Source organism: Alosa alosa, chromosome 24 (assembly GCF_017589495.1).
Source record: "Alosa alosa isolate M-15738 ecotype Scorff River chromosome 24, AALO_Geno_1.1, whole genome shotgun sequence".
Classification (NCBI taxonomy): Eukaryota; Metazoa; Chordata; class Actinopteri; order Clupeiformes; family Clupeidae; genus Alosa; species Alosa alosa.
The window spans coordinates 19,872,212-19,896,262 of NC_063212.1; the positions used below are offsets into that span (position 1 = coordinate 19,872,212).

At 45.6% G+C, this 24,051-nt stretch overlaps 1 protein-coding gene across 1 annotated transcript in view; it reads left to right on the plus strand.

The window, feature by feature from the left end:
- Positions 1-275: 275 nt before the first annotated feature.
- Positions 276-24,051, plus strand: part of LOC125289129 (adhesion G protein-coupled receptor L3-like) — a 294,210-nt gene continuing 270,434 nt past the window's right edge. Inside the window, exon 1 of the mRNA XM_048235824.1 lies at positions 276-845. The gene's annotated coding sequence lies outside the window, so the exon portion shown is untranslated. The remainder of the gene's footprint in view (positions 846-24,051) is intronic.

The window sequence follows — 24,051 nt, forward strand, 5'->3', positions numbered from 1 at the left end:
TTACATATACGTCACGGTGAATCATGTTGCATATTCCCAAAACACGGAGTGTGGTGATGAAACGTGCCCGTTCCAATGATCGAAACCTTTCGCCTGTAAATACGGGGTTCGAAATAAGATGCTGATGTCTAACTAGAAGCTGGGCAACGTCCTCCGAGGGAAATAAGCGGCACACCTCACTGTCTCCGATTTGCTGCTAGATGGAGCTCTAGTCTGCATGTTGAGACTGAATCCAGTGCCGAGTTTTGTCTCTCTCCACTCTGTCCTCTCCACCTTGTGCCGTGCACCGCATTTCGCTTTGGCTATGCGTAAAGATTGGTGTCTTTCTCCTATATGGAGTCCTGTTTTGTAAACCTACGGTGCGGTATCTGGAGTTCTTTTCAACGGAAGTCTTTCTGAATCCAGAGAAAGATACCAAAACGCAGGATACCATTTTTATGTTTTTAAAACCAACCCGTTTCTTTTCGTTCTTACATGGAACTGGGAGACGTGATGTAGCGTTCAGCGGAGCAGAGGACGCGGTGTGCAAAAGTGCCACGGTAAAGCAAAGCGATCTGGATTTAAACAAGGAGCCTTTTCACTGACCAATATTATCAATAAAATAAGAGGATATTGGACATTTATGGCAAACCTACTTTGCAGAGAAATTACGAGTGGAGTTTACTGAACCAAGTCCTTGGTTTCCCTTGTCGCTGTTTCGTTGGTGACAGAGTATCTGCATGTTATTTTTCCGGGCAAGGACGTTACTCATTGGAAAAAAGACAGTTTAATCTTAGCAGTTTCAACGCTGATGTGTTTTAATGGCAGGACTTCACTGCGGGCTCGTGTCGGAGCTCTGAAACACGGTAAGATCCCTTTGCTTTTTATCCCATACAGAAATACGCTTACGCGGGTCGAACTCACCTGCAATAATTTTGAACACATCATTTCAAATGCCAGTACATGGTGGTGCGTGGATCTTTTAAAATCATGTCAGCGCTATTCTTAAGGTGCTGTCACGCAGTTCTGCGCTAATAGCTTTTCCAGGATATCATTACTTTCTGGTGTGTCAGTAACACTGATTAATGGGTGTCGGTTAATGAGAGATTATTCGCCAGATATTCCCAGCTCACAGCTGTGGGGTATCTTCTGATAAAACGACGAAGTTAGTGCATCGATTGATTTTGTTCCCCTGCGGAAGAAAAGCCTAATTTGAATTTCACTGTCGCTGATAGAATGAAACTATGCAAGCATCTGTCTCATTCATAGCTGCGCGCGTTCTACATTGAAGAAATTTGAATCGGATCGCGTATATCCTACCGATTTTGGGTTAGATTACAGAACGCGCGGTCAACGAAGAGTAGGCTACGGTTACAATTGTGCATCTCTCGAAACAATGCAATAACCATTACAGAAAATAACTCGTCGATACTAAGTTTGCAAAGTTAAAATATTAAACAATGCTTGATCCAGCATGAAATTCAGTCTGTATTGAGACCTCACCCCACTCCCTTGGACCTTGGTCATTGTCAAACTGAATGAAATAACAAACAGCGCTTTAGCGCAGCTGGGCCACGGCTACAAGGCGTTTGTTCAGATCAGGCGTATAACAGGGAAGGCCGTTAGAAAGGTTTTTTTTTACGTTTCATTAATTTTTTACTTTGCGTTGTAGCCTTGCTTACTGTGGATGCTGAACGGAAAACGTTTATCACTGTTTGGTTACTGCGCAAGGACTTGACAGGTGAAGCGCCTAAATGAGGCTATCACTGAATAATCAGAACAGTTAGCGGAGATGTCATTGCATGGACGTGGGATTTCTATCACTTACCTTGGACTGTCTTGTATACTTAAAGAGGAATGAGGAAGAACTGACGCAGTTGCCAAAGGTAATATTTTCGTCTTTGGAAATGCAATAACGGTTGAAACGCTGATCGAGCCAATTGATTAGGCTTGGGGCTCTCGTGCTATTTGCTTACACGTGTGTTCATATAATTCGCCAAGAACGTGAAATAGAAATGTTAGGGTCGTTATTTGTTTTCATATTAGGCGACGAAACGTTTAAGAAATGGATTGTCTACATGATTATACAATCGTCATTGTTTTACTTTATATTTGACGTACACACGGACTGTCGGTTAAGGCTTGCAGTCTTATCTTTGGATTTTACCCCTACAATTAGTGATTTGTTTACATCTGTGTCTCCTGTTAACTGTAATCTGTGAAGAGTTACAGTCCTCTTTTGATCCCGTTGTGTTTTCGCGTCAGTTAAACACCTAAGGCATGATTTTGGTTTATTATTGGTAAAGAAAAACGTCACCGATTTAATGAGGTTTTGTTTGTACATTGTCATCAATGAAAAAAGAGAGAGAAAAGAACAAAGATAAACTGTCTGCTGCCCGCCTGACCTGATTTGGTTGATGCATTAGCTAGACACATCAGATCAGTCAGCATCTAAACCAGGCTTGCCCAAAAGGTACTGCCATACTGAGCTCCCAGATGCCAGGGCTCCAGTGTCTTATATCATCAGGCTCCCCCCAGTCATTTGTCTAATGCCCCTGGAATCCTGAAATCACCCAGCCCATATCCATAAGCACAAGTGTGTACACACACATGCACATACAGTGTACACACACACACACACATACACACACACAGGTTTTAAGACATAACTGTGTAACACACACTCCCCAAAACAATCTCAGCAAATACATACACACACCAAAAACACAAATACACTGGATGCACTGTGCCCACCCATGTGCCCATAAAATCAATTGCCGAAAACACAGTCCTTCAAGAAGAGGCGTATGCCATGGTGTACACGCACATGGTGCACGGACGCACACATACACACACAAACAAACATGCAATTGCCCCCAAGATGCAGCATATGATTATGGCAATATCATCAGTGTTGTGTCTCCTTGAGTATGGTCTGCTTTCTGCTTGGGCCAATCTAGTCATTTTCTCTCTCTCTCTCTCTCTCTCTCTCTCTCTCTCTCTGTCTCCCTGTCTCCCTGTGACGGGGCAGACCCTGACAACCCCTCCCCTGTGGTCAGGGGTAGTAGCCACAGTTGATGGCTCTTGTCTAATTGGTTGTCAGCCTGTGTTTTGTTTGCAATGTTACTTGTCGTCTCTTATTCCTCAGTTTGTCGTTTTTCATCTCTCCCTGGTTTTTCCCCCTTTCGTCTGGAGACGGTAGAAGCACTTGTGTGTTGCTCTAACCTTCGTGTGTGTTGCAAAGAACTTCTTTTGTGTCTCCTGTGTCTATTGACTCGTATTTTTGTCAATAGTGCAGTGTAGAAGGCGTTTAGAGTCAACCAATGATTTTAGAGAGCATTGGCAGGACGACGTCATGCAAGTTGGTCAACTATATTAGCAGAATTGCAGCTTCGAATGGTCCACATGGAATTATTATATTTGGTTAAAGCTCTATCATTGTTTTTTCCCCCTCTCTTTTGGGTTAACATCTGACTGCGCATAATACAGTATGTCCATTGTTTTTTTCTTTTTCTTTTGGTCATTGGAGCTTTACAAAGCCTTACTTATCCCTAATGTCACCCATGCTGAAGTTGCCTGTGGTGTTAGATTTGGCTCAGGGGTGGCCTTGATCAGAGGTGCATTCAAATATGGGCTGCAGAATTTTCAATCTGAATTTTTGAATTTGGACATTTTTGTGACAAAACAATCCTATAGTTCAGCATCCATATTTGTTAGCCAAGAACCACCACTTCAGGGTGCTTGAGTGTGTTCATAAACATTTACTCAAAATGAGCGGGGGAAAAAAATGTTTGAAAACATTTCCATGCGTTTGTCTTGTCTGTTTTCCTATTTTTTTGAACAAACATCCTGTGAGGTGAGTTTTGCCAGATCCCTGCCCCATAGAATACAGAACACAGAACATAGAACCGGAGCAGGTGTGTTCCGCAGAGCTCTTGGGCTGATTTGTGGACGCGCCGGTAATAGGCATCTAAAATGGCCTCCGAAGCAGCGGAGTGAGAGAGGAGAGGAGTGGAGACGGGCGTAGAGGAGCGCAGGTCCGGGGCGATAATGTCACGTTAATGACTCTGCCACTCTCTCTGGGGCTGCGGGACAGAGAGGGGTCCCATTTTAATGCAAAATAGCCAAGGTGCTGGAGAGAGGGAGAGGGAGGGAGAGCGGGAGAGGGAGGGAGAGAGGGAGCGAGTGGGAAAAAAAGGGAGAGAGACAGAGAGAGAGAAAGAGAGATGGGGCTGGCACACGTGCTGGGGTGTGCCCTCACAAATACACACACACACACACACACACACACACACACACACGGTTAAGCAGACAGTTTTTCTCTCTTTGTATTTTGCTCCCTATATAGCTCTAATATTGTCTATGTTCTCCATTTCACACACACACACACACACACACACACACACACACACACACACATATATACTTACACATACACTTCATCTGGTACTGACACTGATGACCTACTGATCTGTGGAGAGGGGTGAGGGAAACTATGCTAATGAGTGGTTTCCTGTGGTGCATGGAGTGTGTGTGTGTGCGTCTGTGTGTGTGTGTTTGTGCGGCGGCATGTGCCTGTGTGTGTGGTGGGTGGGGGGGGGGGGGTGATAGGAAGTAGATCTGCAGTGCAACATCCCCTGGTCCCCCTCCCTAAACTACACACACACACACACATACACACTCTCACACAGAGAGCATTTACCTAATAAACCTCCATTTACTTCCTTCACGGAGTCATGTGGTTCATTTCTTTGTCATGACGGGAGTACTTCAAAGGCAGAATTATTGATGAGATTAGCACACCGCTCAGACAGCAGATGGTGAGCAATTTCAATTCACCGGTCTCAAATAATCAATACCTCATTGGGTCTTTTTTCGGACTAACCCCAGCTGGCAAATCTCCAGCTCTAGTCTGCTCGGACACGTCCTTATCAGGAAATGTCATCCTCGCGTGGACAAAGGTCTCAGCACCGGATTAGATTCACAGCTCCGCGGGTCCAGAGAAGTATGACCCCTTCCTGATGGACAATGTCTTTCATCGTCCCTCACCTTTACTGACCCCCCCCCCCCCCCCCACTAAGTAACACACACACACACACACACTCTCTCTCTCTCTCTCTCTCTCTCTCTCTCTCTCTCTCTCTCTCTCTCACACACACACAGGCACACACACTCTCTCTCCCACAGGCACACTCATACTCTTTCTTTCTCACACACACACACACACACACACACACACACACACACACACACACACACAGTGTCAGGAAGTCGATATGGAAGGGTTGCTTTTCCTTCTTCAACCCAGTACAGTGCTTTTTTCTGTCAGTGTTAAAAAAAACACAATAACAGTGAAAGACATAATATGTCTGTGAAAGCCATTTTTTGTGAAGTGTGATGTGCTATTATGGCTGCCACTGAACCTTTTTTTTTTATTATTGAGCTGTTTTAGCCATTTGAAGCGAACCTCTCTCAATGGCACTCTTTCTCTCTTGTCTAAAAGCAGAAGATAAAGAATCTTGCCTTCATCTTTGCCTGACTTGTTGTTTTCTTGTCAGCTCAAATATCTGTCATGAAATAGACAGCAAGAAAAATAAGGCAAAAAGCACCAACTGGCTATACAACTCAAACCTTATTATGGAGATGGGTCCCAGTGACAGTTGCCAGAGTAGCAGAGAACTTGAGGAGGGACTAGGGTTTCTTTTCTTTCCATATTTGTCTTTGCCTTCAAAGACACTCTTCACCAGACTCTTTTCACCAATTTCTGATGTATCTATTTACCTATCAAACTACTAACTGATTTAAGAGAAAATGATTGACTGATTAATCGACTGTAAATAATCCCTATGCATTATTCTGTCATCATTTTTGGTCTCTGCTCGGCCTTCTAAACCATTACATTCCTCCCAATGGCGCCTATTAATAATGTGTGTATATAGTTATTTTTTTCTGCTATCCTCCTCGCAAGGGTCACACTTTAGTTCACAGTGCTTGTAAGCATTTCCATATGAAGGGTTCAGATGCAAAAGCCTCTAAATGCCACCTATGTCAAAAATAAGATAAAGATGGTGAGGGGATGCTCTCCACACATAGTATACGCTAATCAAATAATTTAACTTCTAAACCCACTAAATACCACTCTCTTCCTGGTCTGAAATATCGATGTATAGGTAAAAACCTATAGGAGCCTGAATTTAAATGCTCATTTAAAAGAAAAGTGGTCAGACGGATTTGGAGGGTTTTGCATCTGAACCCTTCATATGTAGAAAGTCTGAATGCTGTTTTTTCTCTCTCTCTCTTTCTTCTCTTCTCTTCATTTCTCATGTGTGTGACTCGTCTTAACAGACAAGGTCTGTGTTACGGTTTGATTTCACTTAGCTTTTCCAGACCTAATCAGACAGCAGACGATACCAAATGTGCTGTCGTAGCGTGAAACAAGGCGAGACACTTCGGCAAAACACCTCCTTTAGGTTATCTTCATGGACTATGACTCTGTTTCAAGGTCAAAGATTGGAGGAGGGTGACCAGGAGGTGTGGACCGCCCACACTGTTGACTTCCTTTTCAGCGACTAAATGCTGAGCCTGTAGGTGATGTGCAAAGGTCAAATGTGGGTTATGATGTGCTTGAGCTAGCTTGTTTGTGCCGTGCACACAATTGAGGCAGTCTGGCAATGAATTAAATGAATCTCAGAACAAGTCGTTACCCTGCAAAGACGAAATCCAGTGCTGAGCTTCGATGTCCACGTAAAATTGAAGTTCAGTGACATTTAGAGGCCAGACATCCTCCATCTTCCTTTCCCATGTCACCCGTGTCAGACGTGCAGCCAAGAAAGCAGCCAAGAAAGGCCGCACTTTTGCCTGGCCTATTTTTAGCAAGCAAGACCCCGCATTTCTCATTCCCTCGCTCCTATTGACCAAGCCTCATTAGCATGCTAAACCAATCAAGTGAAGGCCCAGCCATTGGTTGTGTTGGTTTGCAAGTTTTTATGCATCGATGCGATGTACATCTCCCGTCCTCCTTTGTTTTCCTGAGAGTAAAGGGTAATCAAGGCAGATCTTGGAGTGTGTGTGTGCTTTGGCCGAGAGGTGTGCTGTTGGCACAGAAACGGGTCTTAACGCTTGTTTGCTAAGAGCAGAAATGGTCAAAGACATTCGAAGAAAGGATTTGTGTGTGTGTGTGTGTGTGTGTGTGCTTCTGTCCGTGCCTGCGTGCGCGCGCGTGTGTGTGCGACTGTGTGTGTGTGTGTGTGTGTGTGTGTGTGTGGAGCGAGAGAGGGGGAGGGAAAAAGAGAGAGAGAGAGACATGCAAATGTGCTCTTCTGCGCTCCTCTGGAGATATATTTGGTTTTCTTATTAGTGTGACTCAGACGCCTTTTTTGACCGAGCGACAGAGCACGGGGTGACTGTCAAAAAGAGGGAGGGTGTGTGTGAGTCGTTTCGTTTGTTTGAGCTCTATAAGCCCTCGGTGCCGATGATGAGACACAGGTTCGCTTGGATTTAAAAACAAAAATGAAAAAAGATTGTCTACATAAATATTATGTCTACTATATATTTTATATACGACTGCTACAGTTTGAATGTTAAGCATTCGAGGATAATATGGGGAGTATGAGCTGTATGTGTTGGCTTTGAAGAATAAGTATCTAGATGACACATGGGTTGACCATCTCGTCGTTTGCATCCATTTTAATTTCCCAGAATGAAACAACAGTAATAAAATGTAACGATAAATCATTTCGTTATGGCAACCAAGTGATTAAGAAGACGTAAATAAGCTTGCCCACCTCATCTGATTGGTTGAGCAGATTGAGGCAAGTAGAAGCAGGTGCAGGGGCGTTCTTGTAGGACTCCGGTGAAATCCATTCTTGTTTAAATTAGCCACACACACACACACACACACACACACACACACTCACACACACACACACACACACACACGCGTGTACCATCATCTGCTCTGCAGCCCAGGCCTATTTGTTAAATTTGTGGTGGCTCTTGCTGCCTTCTGCCACCGTGTACATTGCACCTAATGAAGGAAATGAATTTCTTATCCATGCCAGAAAGACAATTACTGGGGGAGAAAGCATAGCCAAGAACACCTGGTAGATCTGTTTGTTTGTGTGTGTGTGTTTGCGTGTGTGTGTGTGTGTGTGTGTGTGTGTGTGTGTGCGTGCGTGTGTGTGTTATATGTTGCATATGTATAGTTTTCTTGTTTCTGTCAGTCCCCTCTTATTGATGAGACCCCCCTCCTCCAACACAAACACACACACACACACACACACACACACGCACCCTCAAGGATCATCACATTTGTGACAACAAAGTCCCTTTTGGGCGACCTATACACAGGTGGCAGTACGTGACACTAATGGAACTGCTCTTGCACAGCATATCAATTTCTACCCAGAGGTGGTGCTTATTTTGGGATCTATTTAGCCGCTCAGTTTTGCGGCAGGTGTTTGGTTTGTTTGTGGTCTTCTCTTCAGCCTGCTCTCAAAGAGTCTAAACTGAGCTGGCGTTTCAGTGAATTGGTGATCAATCATCCATGCATGTATGCACTATGTCAGTGTGGCCCGCTTCAACAAACACACATATGCATAAAACATGCAGAGGCGTGCTTAAGTTGCGCAACTTGTTGCCTCGAGTCAAGTGAACTGTTTTTTGGCCTTTATCGTGCTTTAGCCATCTCTTTCTTTCTTTCTTTCTTTCTTTCTTTCTTTTTCTTTCTTTTAGTTCTTAGTTCTTTGTCTTTTTTCTTTCTTTTGAATGTTTTCTTTCTTTCTTTCTTGACCTATCTGATTTCCATTTTGAGCACAGTCGAGCATATCTCAAGTCGGCCACCTTTTTGGTCCTTCACCCTTCCCTTACTTTCTTTCCTTCTTTCGTTCTTGACTTTTCTTTTCTTTTTAATTTCTGGCAGGGTGTATCTGATGCCCAAACCTTCACGCTGGTTGAACATGCCTGAATGCCAGACCATAATGAGTGTTGATCGGAGACACCTGGCCAGCCGTGTAGATAGCCATCTCGCCCTCCTTCATCTCTCTCCCCATCTCTCACTCCCTTCATCTCTCTCTCCATCTCTCACTCCCTTCATCTCTCCGTCCGACCTCCTGCTGCGTCCTGCTCCTTCAATAGGAGCCTTGGGGGGGGCAGTTGGAGTATGTGTGTGTGTGTGTGTGTTGGGGGTTCTGTGGTGAGATGGCGGTTTGTGGGGGTGGCAAGGAGCGGGGCTATGATGCCAGGGCTGTCGAGACGCTAAAGGGGACGAGAGAGAGAGAGGAGAGAGAGAGAGAGAGAGAGAGAGAGAGAGAATAAAATAGAGAATAAAAGAGAGGAAGAGATGGGGGGGGGGGGGGGGGGACACAACACAACTGCTTGGCTGGGAGATGGTCCCCACAGATTTTCTCCCTGAGCTTCTGCCTGTCCTGTTTTACAAAGAGATCTGTCGAGAGGAAGAAGGGACATGGACAAAGAAGAAAGAGGATGAGGAAGACATGAGGAGGAGGAGGAGGAGGAAAAGGTGGAGGGGATGAGCTTGCAGCTTTCATGCCCAGCCAGTGTGTGTTTGTGTGTGTGTGTGTGTGAGAGAAAGAGAAAGAGAGAGTCTGGCGGGTCACAGAGGGAAAAGCAGGAAGAGCCTCACAGCGAAATGGAGGGCGCGTGCTGGCCAGGAGAAAATGACACGCTGTGCAGACAAGAGGCAGCAGCCAGACACCCGTCGCCACTCACGGCCTTGAGCCACACGGCCTTGAAGTGATGGAGAGGCACAGCCGTTTGTGTTTGTTGTGTGTGTGTGTGTGTGTGTGTGTGTGTGTGTGTTTGTGTGAGAGACAGAGTGATAACTGCCAGTGATAGGATGTAGGTCTTCCATGCATCACCCAGACGTTCCAGTGAGGGGGAAGTCCATATGGAGCTCTTCCCATCCAAAGCTGTGGTGATTTGCAGATTGGACGCATCATCATCACTGCGTACTGATTGATGCTGCGCTGCTTTGATGACAAATGAATCTCTGAGCTTGCAGTTCTCTTTTTCTAATTGTCAAGGCCTGTTGAGTAATGAGTTTGAACTTTTCTGGCTTCAGAGAAGAAAGCTGGCCTCCATGACTCTTGTGTTGTTTGTGTTCCCCAACATTAAGCCCCAGCCACAGCTTTTGTTATTTAGGGTCTTGGAAGAGTTGAAGGCCTCTTCCCCCACACACTGTTGTCAAATGGCGAATACAGGATGGAGGAGGTATTGTGTTGTCAAGGGCCAAGGACAACGTTTCTCCCTCCATACACACACACACACACACACACCCACACACCCACACATGTCACCCCTTCACACCGTGGTGTTTTATATGTCCGGTCAAACGCATACGTCAAAACACACAATAGTATCAGACTATTGTGGAGCCATCAAGGTCGTGAAGTAGATAAGCACACACTATCTCACCCCCCCCCCCCCCTCCTCCTCAATGTTTTCCTCTCTGTTTTGTTTTGTTTGGGCTTAAGTGCGCTGCACTGCTCTCTCTCTCTCTCTCTCTCTCTCTCTTTCTCTCTCTTTCTCTCTCTTTCTCTCTCTCTCCAGGGTCTCCTAGCACGCAAGGCTGTGCTCACAAAAGACCCAAGTTGAGTTGAGCCTTTAAAAGGTTCATGGAAATGGCTGAAAATTGTTGTGGAGCAGGAGGAGGATCCCTCCCTGAAGTGGGGTTTTTGTCAGCCTGGATGAGCCATTCTGTCATCCCTCGTTCATTTTTTCTTTCTTTCTTTCTGTCCTTCTTCTTTTGTGTTTCTCCCCCTCCCCCCTTGTTGTCGTTTCTATCAGTTGCAAGAGTGAAGGCTGTGAAAGAAGGCTGTGTCGGCCTTGTGTGTGAGCGTGTGAGAGAGAGATAGAGAGGGAGGGGGTGGTGGTGAGAGAGTGCAACACTCGGCCCTCCGATCTCTCACTCACTCTCTCCCCCTCTTTCCATCTCTTTCCATCTCTCTCTCTCCCTTTCTCTCTCTATCACTTTCATTGTCAACTAATAACCCCCGTTCTGTCCCTCTATAATGAAGAGGATTATCAAATTAATTCCAGCTCCTTTCTCTCGCAGAGATTTTCCCCAATTATAGCCAACCCTGGGCTGAGGACAGAAGCAGTGGAGTGGTGCAGGGGCTCAGTGCAGGGCTGTGTGTGTGTGTGTGTGTGTGTGGGGGGGGGGGGGCGCTGGCAGGGGGATTTTCTGCTCTTCCCGGAGGGTCTGAATGGACCCCGCTGTTAGGAGGAGGTGGCGGCTGTTGTCATTGAAATCCTCTGGATTCGCAGGGGTGAGTCATGCGGAGCTATCCCACGGAGTAGCTGGAGTGGAGGTCATCGGGCCCTAAGAACACCCTCAGTGGGCCCGTGGGCTGCGTTGTTGGTTGTTGTGATCGAGGATGTCGTAGACGGAAAAAGAGGAGATAATTGACGAGGCTCCAGATAATCGCTCAGACTCCAGATGTGCTTGTGTGTGTGTGTGTGTGTGTTTGTGTGTGTGTGTGTATTGTCTTGCAGGATCTAGTTTCAAAGGGACCTCATTTGCTTTTGTGCATGTGGTCCATTCTAGCGGTCCTATTTTCTCTCCCTCTGTTTTTCTAACACACACACACACACACACACACACACACACACACACACACACAGCGTGTCTGGCGAAAGTGAAAAATGCTATCATGCTAACGAAGGCCATAAATTAGCCTTTTAAATCAGCTGCAGGTCTATTGATTGGATGACTCCACAATGCGATCAGGCCTGTTGCCTGTGTTTGTGCAATGGGTGGCCGTGATGGTGGTGGTTGGTGTGACGGGGGGGGGGGTGGGTGCAGGAGCAGACGGGAAACAATGCTCATAAACAAGACACAGTCTCGGTTTCCTAAACTACCGTGCCAGGTCACATTAATTCTGGTAATTTATGCATTCAATTTGAATAAAAGCTTAGGGGGAGGGAACAGGAGAGAGAGAGAGAAAAAGGGATAGAGAGAGAGAGAGAGAAAAAGGGATAGAGAGAGAGGTAGACAAAGAAAAAAAGAGAGAGAGGGAGAGAGAGCAAAAGAGTGCCAATGCCATTTCAGGCACAATTGAGATGGTCTGGAACGCCCTGGAATGGACCGGCATCCAGCTGCCACCGCGTCCAACTTTGCCCCAAGTTTTCCACCAGTCTCTGGCCAGCGCTCCCTGTGAAACCCATTCATTCTTTTTTTTCTTTCATTTGTGTTGAGATTCTTTCCCTAATGCACACACCACTCCAAGCCCACTGCAAGCTCACACACCACTCCAAGCCCACTGCAAGCTCACACACCACTCCAAGCCCACTGCAAGCTCACACACCACTCAAAGCCCACTGCAAGCTCACACACCACTCAAAGCCCACTGCAAGCTCACACACCACTCCAAGCCCACTGCAAGCTCACACACCACTCAAAGCCCACTGCAAGCTCACACACCACTCCAAGCCCACTGCAAGCTCACACACCAAGCCCCAGGTGATCTCCCGCCTCCGGCCGCGCTTTTCCACGTTAAACTTGTGAGATTCTCGAGGATACGAAACAAAAAAAAAAATGCTTTATCAGCAACAGTCTTTAAAAATATGTTTATACAGTATATAGCTTTTTTTATGCATGCTTTTATGCATGGGTTTTCTCGCCATCCTGTTTTGGCATGCAAAAACGAGGGAAATGAAAAGTCGGCTGTGAAAGGGATTTTTATACAAAAGAGAAATGGTTGGTGAAAGGAAAGCAGCTCCCCCTTTTTAATGCCAGACTCCGCTGGGTGGAAATTCCAAAAGAGCTGTGGTTGAATACAAGATGAAGTAACATGACATATGGTGTTAACCTCACTCAGATCCTTCATCCTTTCTTTATTGCCCTCAACACACACACACACACACACACACACACACACAGACAGACAGACAGACAGACAGACATTTGGTCACGTCAGGATATTTTTTTTAACCGTTCCCTGTCAGTGGCCCATCTGGATCTAGTGAGTGACACCAAAGCTTCATCAATGTGTTGCTACAAACAGACCATCAGCCTTTTATGAGGTTTCCTAGCTACAAAAATGAAAAAGGAATAGAACAGTAAGCTGCTGTTGCTGCAGCTGTTTCTCACTATGCAGCCCAAACAATGGAAACCCAGTCCGACATGAGAGGGCCTGACACAGAGCCCTTTGGTGTCCCTGTTGTCCTCCTTCCCCGGTAATGGATCAATTATGAGCCATTCAGTGGCAGGGATGTCGAATGACAGCGTCCGGTTCTTAAGCGACTCCCATTAGAGTCTATTGCCATGCTGCGGGGCGTCCTATCGATTGTTGCTTTTGTCGTAAGGCCACTTTGCCGCATGGCTGTTTGGGCCTTACCTTTTTATTCTCCCTCCTTAATGGACGTGAAAGTGTCTTGAAAGTGGAAAAAAAGCGCCTTTGATTTCAGAAAAGTGTTGCACTTAGTGGTGTTTTGAAAGTGCATGCCTGATGTGTGGGTGGATGTTACTTTTGCACCATATTTAAGTTGTCAGCAAGGATGAAATCGGCTTGACAGAAACAAACAAGCAAATAAATAAATAATCAAGAATATAAATAAATTGCATGATGAATAGTTGTTTGTAATGTTTTAGTAGTTTGGCCCCTACTGGCTCCCCCTGGTCTGATTGAGATACATTATAGACAGGAAACCGTGATGTGTTTCCCCTTCGCACAACAGAACTATTCGACAGCTCAACAATGCGCCATTCACCACCGCATCTGTCACTGTCACATGACGCGTAGTCCGCACAATGCGCCACGGCCACAATCACTGAGGTCTGGTCCGTCAGACAAGTGTCACGGCTTGTGGCCGAGCTGGAAACGAACAGCGCAAGACGGGGATTATCTAAAAGAAGCCCAGTTGAGGATACAGTACAGTCTGTGATTCCAGTGAAAGGCTGTTGATAATTTAAACCTGACCGTAAAATATCAAAAATTAGACTGCAGTGGCTTCCTTCCTTGCCCCTGAAGCAGCGTGTTTATTGGCTGAAACGGTCTATGGCTTGGTTTGTTGTTGTTGTTGTTGTTGTTTTTTTTATTTACAGAGCCAGGACCTTGAACACCCTAGTGTTTCTGAGTGCACACAGTAAGCAGACTGCTAGAGAATAGTTAAGAATTCACTCCACCTGAGCAAACAAAACCCAAAAAGTTTATCGGATTAGAATCGCCGCCCGTACCTTTACGCATGGAAGATAATTTAGAGTCGACCCTGAAGAGCAGGAAGAGGCAGCCGTTTTCGAATACACACTCAGATAGTTAGTGATGTCTAGCACACATCTGTCTCTGTTTGGGGTGCAGATGTGCTCCAAATCGGGGTCATCTGAAGTCCATGGTGAGTTACTGTGTGGGTACTGATCCAGTCGTCTATGGGAATGGCCTGTGTTGACAGTAAGCTATTGTTCATTGGGCTGTAGTCTTTAGGAGTGAGCCGCTCGGGCAGGGAGGCATCCATATGCTTGCGTGCCATCACGTCTCATCTGTCCCTTCGGCGGCGCGGTTTGCTCACAACAGCTGAAGTGAAGGAGAAGATTGTTAGATGAAGCTGTCTCTCGCATGACTTCAGAGAGAGAGAAAGACAGAGGGAAGGAGGTAGAAAGAGCGAGAGAGGGAAAGAGAGGGAAAGAGAGGGAGAGAGAGAGAGAGAGAGAGAGAGGCAAAGGAAGAGAGAGAATGTCCCGCTCCGTATTTGGAAACAATGCTTCATTGAACCATTGCAGACGTATGGTGATGGCTGATGGGTCTTCCCAGCTGAATGCAACTGATGGGCATCGAAAAGATGATGAAAATCCAGCACCATACTTGGACATGGCCTTTACCCTTTCACTCACTAGGAATGCGTCCAAATCACCTAAAGGTTAAAAATGCACAAAGCGAACACAAGGAGTGATCGCGGCTCAACGAAATGCAAAAACAATATTTCTGGTTTGGCCGAAATGTAACATTTTTCCAAGCCAGAATCCCCAGCGCTGCAGTTTGTCCAATGAGCTGTATCGAGCTGGCCCTGTACGGCCATATCAGCCCTTTCCCACACTGCACTCTTCTCCACTTCACTCCCTCACTCCACACTTCGGCCCTCTCGTTCTCACAGAAACACGTCTGTGACATGCTCCACTATAATAAACATAATCATACACTCTTGTGGAGGAAGGAGAACGGACCGAGAACACAACGGAACCGAACGGAACGGAGTGGAGCAGAACAGGTTATGCATTAGTGTGGCTAGATGTGTTTTTTTATTTTGGTGCATTTTTGTTGAGTGAGTAAAATCCAAACAGACACAACAACATGGGGACTAAACCATCAGGGGAGAGAGAGGGGGGGGGGGGTTGAGGGTGAAGGAGACGGGGAGAGGGGTAACTTATGGTCAGTTTCAGACCGCAGTTTTAGGCCTGAATCCCTCGTCGAATGCCACACCTGTGCTGGCATACTGATGACGTTGGAAACGCTGCCCAGTGTTTGCGCTCGACCGACCACCGAGACCTGACCGCCATGTGGCTGCTAATTGGTCATCCACAGCACGGACACACAGATCTTGCTTTTTTTCTTTCATCGAATGCACAGGGCGTAAATGCCAAAGCTACGTGTGTGTGTGTGTGTGTGTGTGTGTGTGTGTGTGTGTGTGTGTGTGTTCCGCTGACCATGTGCTCCATCATGGCGGAACGTGTTACGAGCGGCTTAGAAAATACCAATGCGGCCCAGGCCCGACCAGTCCCAGCTCAGGATAAATGTCAGGGAATATAAAATACCAAGTGGTCAAATAAATGTCACGTGCAAAGTTCAGGGAATGCTACTCCGGTTTACTCTCTGCTAGTGTGCGGAAGGTAAACAGGCTCTCGGCCAGTGAACAGAAGATAAATGGATTCGCCTAGTACCACTTGCTAGCTAGTTCTTGAGTCCCGGGCCGGATCCGGCTCAGATAAGGATCTTATCCGGGCCAGGGAGCGTTTGCAGAGGAAAAGGGGAAAAGCCTCGTAATCAATTCTCCTTCTACATTTTAATCCATTCCTCACTGGTGATTGTTGTTATTTCAGTTGTGTGGACTCTAAATTGGGAATGGAGTCACAACAAATTGATGAAGTACTTTTGTGCATTTTTTTTTTTCAGGGTCTGGTTTCTAATTCAGATGGTAATTGGATCTGATATCTTTGCTATTGTCCCTCCATTTCATCATCATAGTCCTTCTAAGCTTCTGTGACATCATAGGATGCTGATATTACAGACTCTGTGGTTGACGTTTAGTGATGGTGTATGGCATCTGCTTGAAATCACTCTTTCCATGTCACCCAGTTGAAATAAACAGTAAGCATTGTGCTCTTCTGAGGTACTTCGGACACTTTTCATTCATTTTACATTCATTGACAAATTCCACCATTCTAAATAAAGCGTTCCTGTAAGGTCTCAAATGTCTTCCATGCACGGCTTCAGAGTTGTGTGTTATGTAACCCTAGCCTTTAATGGACTTTAGGGGTCACTCTCTTTTGGGCCGAGCTTTTAGGATTAGATTAAGTGCCACACTTTGCCCAGAACCCTCGTCGTCAATTTCGTTCGGTCGATCGCTTGTTTAATGTACAGAGCGCAGAGGGGGTTTGTTTTCGTTTCAAGATCCATCACCGTCTGTTGTCTCCTCGACGTCCGCCTCCATCCACTGTGCGGACTGCGGAGGACGGCCAGTCACACACACACACACACACACCCTCTGTATTGGCTTACGTGGCTTAGTCTCGTGTCTAATTGATTTCCATGTGCGGGTCGATGGGCTAAGGCAGGAATTATAAGGCAAAGACTGCCATGTCCCTCTGGTATCCCACTGAAGTTGGTCACCGTGATGTATCTGCATTTGGTGTGTGTGTGTGTGTGTGTGTGTGTGTGTGTGTTCCCCACAGTGAGGGAATCTGGCATGGCTGTTGGGCAGGTTTTAAGGTTTCCTAGCAGCAAAGCAAGACCTCCGTCACCATCCAGCCTGGGAAAGAACCGTGTGATGAGTTCGAGAGGTAGACCTACTGGACCACATCAGCTGAGGCGAAGACATACCTCCCCTCCTCTCCTCTTTTAAACCCCTCTCCTCTACTCTCTTCGTCTCACCTTGAACTTAATTGACCGGCTGAGAGAGTCGGAGCACAGAAACGCTGACTCTGACGGGTCCTGTACAGGCTTCATGTGAGAAGGGTATCTATTCACATGGACACCCGACTCACCTCCCAATTTGCACATATAAAATAGATACACATACAGACATACTAGAGATATGATGTATATTTTAGATATAAGGTCAGGTGTAAGTATTGTATAGAACAGGGGTCTCCAACCTTTTTCCCCCCCGAGAGCTACTTTGACAAAATGGACACAGCCGAGAGCCTTTATTCCCCCAAGAGCTCCTTTGAGAAAATAGACATGGCCGAAAGCTTTTATGTTAGTAGCATGCCATGTATTCACATAACTGATCTCCACCCAAACCCAATGAATAAGATTTGTTCCTTTCAACTAATTTACCTTCTCTCTGTGTAGACTGTGAATTTGATTTAATAGGAATTGTAACATGTTTCCCAAGTGACTGGGTTATCAGATGTATGAACATCTTCCTCAAACATTTTGGAGAGCTACTTGGAAACAGGTGGGGAGCTACTGGTACTGTTGGAGACCCCTGGTATAGAATATGAATTCTGTTGCAGTGTGTAGATGTTGGACACTTGCATGTGGGTGGATCACATTAATTTCCCCCTCATTACAATGCTGCTATTGTGCCTGTTGGCCTTTAGCTACATGTGAGCCAAGTGCAGGAAAAAGTTGACAGAAATCACTCTGCAAGGTCATGGCATGGGTGGGCTTAACCACAGATATGGCTCCACCACACTGACATTTCTAGGAAACCTTGAAGTCTCTTCCTATGCCATGGATATTTCAGTTATCACCGAGCATTACTCACTAGCAAAAATAAAAACGGTGTGTACGCAGTTGATACACAGGCAGACATTAGGAATGAAAAGGAGATCTCCTTATATGGGCAAAGATGATACCCGGATCTCCTTATATGGGCAAAGATGACAGCTTTTGGATCCTTTTTGTAGGTGAATTTCAGGATCTATTATCATTACCCAGAGAGGAATCAGATAGTCATACCCAGGGTGTCATCTGCTTGTTGTCATTCGTTGTTTGTGTTGGGGGTTGCCATGGCAGAGGTTGCCATGGCGGAGGTTGCAGTGACCCCAGTCAGTAATCGGTCATGATGGGCAGTGAGGGAAGAGAGAGACAGATGGACCAGAACGATCACTGACTGGGCTCGGGATGAGGACAGGGATACCTTTCTGCATCTTCCTCTCTCTTTCTCTCTCTCTCTCTTTATCTTTATTGTCTATGTTCTCTAATCTCTATCTTTCTCTCATTCTCTCTTACAGGCCTTTCTTTCTTTCTCTTGCCTGACCCTGTTCTGACCAGCCTCTCTCCTGCCATTCCTCGGCCTAGATTTCTGTCTCGTCCTCTGTGTTTGAAACTCTCTCTCTCTTTGTTTTCACCTTTTATTCTATTCTGTTCTTTTCTTCTCATTTTTCATTTTTTTGCTGTAGCTCTCTCTAAATCTCTCTTTCTCAGCCTTTCTTTTTTGAAGCCATCACTATTTAAATGCTTGGCACACTAACTCCCTCTTTCTCTCTCTCTCTCTCTCTCTCTCTCTCTCTCTCTCTCTGTTCATTCTCTCTCTCTCTCTCTGTTCATTTCTCTCTCTCTCTCTCTCTCTCTCTCTGTTCATTCCACTCTCTCTTTTTATCTTTCTCTCTCTTTCTCCTCCTTCCTTTCCCCTATCCCTTCATCTCCTTTGAGTTATCGCCTTCACTCAAGGGCTCACATAGTCATTCATTCATGAAGTCCTTAAGTGGTCAGAGGGCAAACGTGTGTGTGTGTGTGTGTGTGTTTGTATTTGTGGTTGTGCTTATGTGTGTGTGCGTGTGTGTACTTGTGGTTGTGCTTATTTGTGCCTATATGGGTGTGCGTGTGTGTGTGTGTGTTTGTATTTGTGGTTGTGCTTATGTGTGTGTGTGTGTACTTGTGGTTGTGCTTATTTGTGCCTATATGGGTGTGCCTATATGGGTGTGTGTGTGTGTGTGTGTGTGTGTGTGTGTGTGTGTGTGTGTGTGTGTGTGTGTGCATGTTTATGTGTGTATGTGAGTGTTTTGTGTATGGAGTTTGATAGATTTTGCCTTCACCTGAAAGCATTGTTGTTGGAACTCTGTGCTCCACCAAAGTGCTTGAGAAGGCCCGGAATGTCAGGGGGGGAAAACTCACAGTTGGTATGAAGGCATTGTTCTGGAAAGTCAATACGGTTTCTTTCGTTCTTTTCCATTGATATTTCCCACCCTGTGCTTCTTATACATTCTCTCAGCAGTTTGGAAATATATTGTTTTGGTTTTGTCGACTATGGGTTAAAAACAGAAAAGAAATATTAGGCCGATGACCTACTTTTTCAGAAGCTATCCTCATGGACTGCACTTAGAGTCTAATTAAAATGCTTCCATGTTGAGTGGGCGATACAAGAAGGCCTTTAGAAACAGCGAGTCGGTGAGATGTTAGTAAAAAACAGGAATATGGAGAGAGAGAAAGGGAAAGAGGTTTTGAGAGTGATAAATGTAGAATCAGGAAGAGGAAGAGGGTGGTTTAACATGCATTGACAGATTCATATGATAGGCTCTCCCTCAGCGAATATGTAATAAGGTTATACCCTTCAGTCTCTTAGATCTGCTTGAATATGTCTCATCCTCTAATAACCTCTCTTTCTCTCTCTCTCTCTCTCCCCTCACTTCTCTCCACATCCCTCTCTTTTTCACCCCCCCTCTCTTTCTCTCTCTCTCCTCTTGTCTTCTCTCCACCTTGTCATTTCTCCTCTTCTGTCTACCTTTCTTGCTCTCTCATTTCTCACTCCCATCTCTCTCTTTCTCTCTTTCTCTCTTTCTTTCTTTCTCTCTCTCTCTCTCACTCCCCCTGTCTCCTCTCCTCTTTGTCGCTGCAGCATACTTCAATTCAGTGTTATTGACTAGTCCTACAGGGTGACTGCTGCTGTATTACAGCCATTTATCATGGTCGAGACGGCCGCGAGAACTCAGCATGTCACACACACACACACGTGTGTGCACGCATGGATGCACTCAAAACGAGAAGATAGCGTCTTGTCTCTTCCGCTCGGCTTCGGCGGTGCAACACGACCAATTTTCCCTCTCCTGCACCTGATGGAAGGTCTGGGCTTTGTCTATTCCCTGTGGTTACCGTCACATCTCCGTGGTGACCTTCAGTGTCAGGAACATGTACGAGCAGAGAGTACCAGAATACGCTGACGTCTGTGGGCGTTATATATATATATATATATATATATATATATATAGATATATATATATAGATATATATATATATTTGTTTCATTTTTTTTATGGGTTCGTTGGCCTGAGCGATATATGAACATTCCGTAATTAAGATAACTAATTAAGTTACATTTCAAGTAGAAACTTGGGATGTTCGATCAGCATCACTTCATGTTGTACAACATTTTTTTTATGTAAGTTTGTAAAATAAATTGTAAGCGTTTTCATTTCAGGCTGTAGAATAATATTTCCGTCTTCATGAATTGCATACCAATAACCTGTTCTCTAATAGGCTGTGGCGTGAGTGAAATGCATACTTAATCCATGCATACTCAATGCATACTTAATCCATAACTTATATGGAGGAAGATTTATTTGCATGATAATATGATGCAAATTACTGAAGTGTAAAAATGTCTTTTTTGATAATTGTGTCAGCGTTTGCTTTCATATCAATGAAAAGACGGGGGCTTGTTCTTAAATAGAAACTGTTGCCTCCGTTTATCTTTTTTTTTACATTTGTGCCCTCCGTCATTAAGATATGCAAATTGCCACAGGACATTGTCTGGGAAGGGAAAAAAATGCCAGAGGTTGATCCAGTTCGACCCGTCACCTTTTGCTGTGTGACAAACGACAAATGAATTCACTGCAGGATAAGAGGGGTGTGGTGTGTGTGTGTGTGTGTGTGTGTGTGTGTGTGTGTCGGAGTGGAATTGTTGGTTAGAAGGGAGGGCACTCCTGTGACAGAAAACTCCCCGACTGACCTTGTCCTTTTAAATGTCAGTTAAATTCCACTGAGTGCGAAAATCAATCATTGGTATTGTTACCTCAGACAGATGTTGTGCAACTTCTTACACTGAACTGCACCGGCCTCGAACTCTAGCAAGTGGAGTGGAGTTCCGCTATTCTACTGGAATGTTCTAGACTATACTCTTGCCAGAAAGGGTGCTCTTATCTTGCCCCCATGTAGCCTCCTTTTAAAGTTACCACTTGGATCCCTTTTGAGGTTGGACACTTTGTAGCAACCTACAGACAACCTTTTTTCACTGAAGAAGGGCCTCTTTTGTTAGACTCTTTTCCCAGATAAACGGGTGGAATTAGAAGCTTTTAAAAGGTCTCCAAGGCCATAGAGAGTTCCAGGGGAAGCCTTAAAGTGGAACTCTGTGGCAGCATGCCTAAGAGTGTTTCTCTCCTTTTCTTTTTTCTTTTTCTTTTCTCTCCATGAAGCATTTGCCCCCCTCCCCCATCCACCCTTCAGCAAAATCGGTGCTAATCTCTCACTGTTATCATCGTCAGTAATCTCTCCTGTTATTAATGAGTCTGTGTGTGTGTGTGTGTGTGTGTGTGTGTGTGTTATTCAGAGCCTTGGGTTAAAGGAACTGTTTTGACACCCTGCAGCTTTTGCACCTGCATGAATAGGCCGGGCTTTTTGTGTCCTTAGTTTCTCCTTAGCATCTCTTTCAACAGGGTCATGCTGCTAATTTGACGTTAATTAACAATTACAGGCTTTGCACATAAGTTTGTGAGGTAGGCTTTTTTTCCTCCACCCCCCCCCCCTCCCGCATGTACACGATGAGTTCCTGTGGGGAGATTTTAAAGCAACACCACAGAACTTTCCCTCTGACGCACGCACGCTATTTGTTTATCCAGCTCCGGCTTTGCAAATAACGATGTCCACAGACAAGGTAGAATATTTTGCAAAAGTACGATGTATTGCGACATCAGATGAAAGTCAAATTTGTAGTTTCTTATGTCTCATTCCATCGAACTACAGATCCGCTACCGATCTGGCAAACTTACATAATGCAGTTAGAGCCGATAGAGGGCTGCGAAGCGAATGCAAATTTTGCCGTTCACCCTGTTACAAGTTGATGAACCACTGAAATGATTTTGGAAACATTTTAAGGTACAAAAAACTCTTTAGTGTTGCTTTAAAGGAGCTCTCAAGCGTGTTTGGTTCACGTTAAGGAACGTAACTTTCTCCTCGTTCTGTTTTTGCACCTGTCCGTTGTGTTGACGTCAGAGAGTAAAGGTCTGACTTTCAGCCGTGTGGCTCGGCACTGACTAATGCGGTTAAATGCGACACACTAATCTTGTTTATATTTTCACTTTTTAAATTATTTTAATCTTTTTTTTTTTCCACGAGGCCACTAATCCACTCTAAGCCAGCTTTGTGCATCTCACAGCTGGCTGTGGCTGGCCTAATTGCAGCTGGCTGGGGAGAATAAATTGGCAACCCAGCCGGGCTGCGGCCCGTAACTAGGTAATTTACAGATGTTTATCTCCGAACAGCACATCATAGGACACCGTCGCTGTGGCGCTACGCGGCCTGCGTCTCTACTGCTCGTGGAGAATGATTAATCTCGCTAATCTGTAATCGAGTTTCCTCCTCTGGCAATGATTGTTGCTTAATGTCTGCCTGAAGGGTGATGCAATGGAGGAGAAATGAAATGAAGGGAAGTGAAGCTTTTAGTTTGGATGGTGTTGGAGCTCTGTGTCAACGAACACGAGTGACGCAGAGGAATTCACAAATTGACCTCATTCTGGGTCACCTGGTCCCTCTCTTGATAATCTTGGTATGATGTTAAAACAGTCTAATGGCAGCTCTCATCTGAAGTAGCTCTCATCTGTTGTGCATTTTATTCTTTCTCTCTTTCTCTCTCTCACTATGGAAGGCATCATCAACTTGAGTGCTCTTTCTGGTTTCAGCTCTAGGGAGCTGATCATTTCTCTGGCTACTGCCATTGACCCAGGGAGCTGGGACTGTAAGCCTAAGTATGCCCTCTCTCTCGTCTCGTTTTTTTTTTTTTTCTCAGACACTTACAAACCCTTTCCCCTACTCAAACACACACACACACACACACACACACACACACACACACACACACACACACACGGGAGAGGAGAGGGGAAGGGAGGAGAGGAGAGGATACTGGATGGGATGAGAGGAGAAGAGAGGAGAGGAGAAGGGAGAACAGGAGAGGGGATGAGAGGAGTGAGGAGAGGAGGAGAAGAGGGGAGATGACCGGGGAAGGGATTGAAGGAGGAGAGGAGGAGGAGAGGAGAGGAGGAGAATAGGGGAGATGACCGGGGAAGGGATTGAAGGAGGAGAGCAGAGGAGCAGAGAGGAGAAGGAGAGGAGGAGAGGAGAGGAGAGAGAGGAGAAGGAGAGGAGAAGAGGAGGAGAGGAGAGAGGAGAGAGGAGAGGAGAGGAGAGGAGAGGAGAGGAGAGGAGAAGAGAAGGAGAGGAGGAGAAGAGAGGAGATGACCGGGGAAGGGATAGAAGAAGGAGAGGAGAGGAGAGGAGAGGAGAAGGCCTGGGCTTATTTGGACCTATTTGGTTAATCACACCGTGCCCAGGGAAGCTGTCAGGCCTGAAGCAGCCACAGCAGGAGGAGTGGCAGGCACAGAGTGGGCTTTTAATTGTGGCCCGCGCAACCAAAGGATGAAATCGAGCAGGAGTGAAGTGCCTTTTTTGGTGCATCGATTTCTGCCGCCTTGATTATCCACATTTCTTTCTCTATGTGTGTGTGTGTGTGTGAGAGAGAGAGAGAGAGAGAACTAACTGCAGACTCTATGGCTGAGAGAAAGAGTGTGTTAGAGAGAATGACAGAGAGAGAGGAGCACACAAAAGAGAGGAGACGACAGAGACAGAAGGAGAAAGAGAGGTTGCGTGTGTGTGTGTGTGTGAGGGAGAGTGGAGAGAGCAA